Below are 2,520 nucleotides of genomic sequence, written 5' to 3'. Positions count from 1 at the left end.
TTGGACATTTCTACACCAGAGAAATGCACCTCAGAAGTATGTACGTTGGCTAACTGGCCTACCAGCAGACAAGTTCCAAGGCTGAAGTAGAGGGTGTGAATACGAATCCTGGAATACCTTGAAGCTGTCCAAACCATGTATTTCCCATTCAAGTCCCCCACCAGGGGTCTGAACACTGTAGTCTAAGTCACTTTCCAGTGTGCTCCTCATCCAGATGTCTTTTTTCCCTGTTCTTCTCTCCAAGAATCTCTACTCATGCTTACGATGTCAATCTTAACTTGGCTGGGTTGAATTAACCCAATATTTACAGCTGTGCAAATTGTGGAGACTAAGTACATAAATGTAAAAAAGTTAAAGACTTAAACGGATAGGCTCTCCTCACTAAATCACTGTACGGCACCTCACTTGAAGTAACATACACAAAACCCCCACTCTATGTGGCAGATATACTCAACATGCTCTAGTAAGTATAATTTCCATTTTATTTTTTCCCAGATAGTTGTTCTTCAGTCCTTAAGGATTCAGCTCCTTACATGGGCTTTGGTGGAGGTTGTGGGGCAGCACCCGCAGGTCTGAATCGGGGTGGGGGTGTCCAGTCCTTGCGGGCTTCACGAGACCGATTCCTCACCACCTTGCTGTGGATGGCACAACTCATGCAGTAATGCAGCTTCACATATAGATTGAGAAGCCCATAGGCATCGAAGACACTCGCTTCAGATATGTCGCTGACAGCTGCGGCCTCCACTATGTTTCGAATGATGAATTTCTTAATAGCCTTATCCTTGGGCACCCATCGGGCCCAGTTCGTGCAGTGAATGGGCTACACGTGGCCGCGGCCCTTTTTGGCACGACCGTTGTTCCTTCTTTTCTTTGTCATCTTGGAAGCGAGGACCAGAGAGCTGTAAGTATTGTTAATCGTTTTTTATGCATTCCTTTGGGGAAACATTATGCATATACTTGCATATATAATCTATATGATCTTTTCTTTTTTAAACTCAAAGAGGATTACCCTTTTCTGCATCTTTACTTTTATTTTCTTCAAATAATAATTTAGTCTGGAGATTTTTCTTGTCAGTACATGCAGATCTATTCCATTCCTTTTCATAGCTGCATAGTAGTCATTATATGAATATACTTTAATTTTATTTAATTGGTCTTTTTGATGATCATTTTTGTTGTTTTCAGCTTTATTTGTTCTTACAAACAATGCTGTAATTATTTTATATACATTTCCTGGGGAACCTTTTCAAATAAGTTCAAATAAGATGACTAGGTTAAGGGTATATGAATTTTTTATTTTGATAGACATCATCCTACTGAAACCAGTACAGGCAAGGAGTTAGGAATATTGGCAATGCAAATTGACCTCTTGTGGGGTTTTTTTTCTTTTAAATGATCTGCTCTCTTCGGTTGTTTGTTTTCCTAAGTTGAAGTTTTCTTACTGATTTTTGCAAGTCTTGATAAGTTAGTCCCTTGTTGCATATATTGGACGTGTTGCTATATGTTTTCCAAATTTTTCAACTTTTTTAAGGCACAGATATATTTTAATGTTTATGTAGTCAAATTTATCACTTTTTTCCCCCATTGCACCTTTTTTTTTTTTTTTGAGTGGAGTCTCACTGTCGCCCAGACTGGAGTGCAGTGGCCGCTCCTGGCCACCGCAGCCTTGACCTGCTAGACTCTGGCGATCCTTCCGCCTCAGTCTTCCAAGTAGCTGGAACTACAGGTGTGCGCTACCACACCCACCTAATTTTTTTGATTTATTGTAGAGATGAGGTCTCGCTGCCCAGGCAGGTCTCAAACCCGTGAGCTCAGGCAATCCACTCACCTCAGCCTCCCAAAGGCGCGGGATTACAGGCTGAGCCAACGAGCCGGGCTCCCTATTGCACCTTTTGTGTTTTGTGCCACACTTTGAAAAAGTTAGGGTCAAAATTCGAGATTAGCCTCTGATTAGCTCCAGGACCTACAAACCAGAGTTATTTGTGGGAAGAATAACAAGAGGGTATGTGTATATGGTGCAGGAATTTGACAGATGGTAGGACTTATTGTTAGAAGTCCACGTTGGCCTACTAAAGTACACTTTCCCATAAGACAATCAGGGAAACATTTTTGTTTCATCTGTAACTCTGTTGGTGTGGGTGGGTGTGGCATTTCCCTTATGAGTGGGGAAGCCTCAGAACAAAGGATCCAAATCAAGCCAGTATGTGGGAGTGAGGACTGGGAGACAGCAGGGGGTTAGGGGTCTGAAATGAGAGGGTGGAGTAAAGGAAGTGAATTTGCACTGTCACCACAGAGGGCTGGGGTCACTGCCCTTCCCTGGTCCCAGACATTCTCTTGACCCTTGATCTTTAGACTATCTTGGTAGGTCTGGAATTTGATTCTAAGAAATAAGATAAAGTGGGCTATATTCAAGTTCTTTTCATGGGGTATTAGAGAAATGGGATTTTCTTCTGGATCCAGGGCCTGGGAAAAATGCAGGGTGTGTGTGTGTGTGTGTGTGTGGGGTGTGTGGGGTGTGTG

The 2,520-nt window shown here is 42.6% G+C and overlaps 1 pseudogene; it reads right to left on the bottom strand.

Moving 5' to 3' along the window:
- Positions 1-529: 529 nt before the first annotated feature.
- LOC110595073 lies at positions 530-877 on the bottom strand (annotated as a pseudogene).
- Positions 878-2,520: the final 1,643 nt, after the last annotated feature.

Source organism: Carlito syrichta, unplaced genomic scaffold, assembly GCF_000164805.1.
Source record: "Carlito syrichta isolate Samal-C Ts95f unplaced genomic scaffold, Tarsius_syrichta-2.0.1 Scaffold70824, whole genome shotgun sequence".
NCBI classification, from domain to species: Eukaryota; Metazoa; Chordata; class Mammalia; order Primates; family Tarsiidae; genus Carlito; species Carlito syrichta.
The sequence above is the reverse complement of the archived record's forward strand: the minus strand, read 5'-3'. Positions and strand labels throughout refer to the sequence as shown.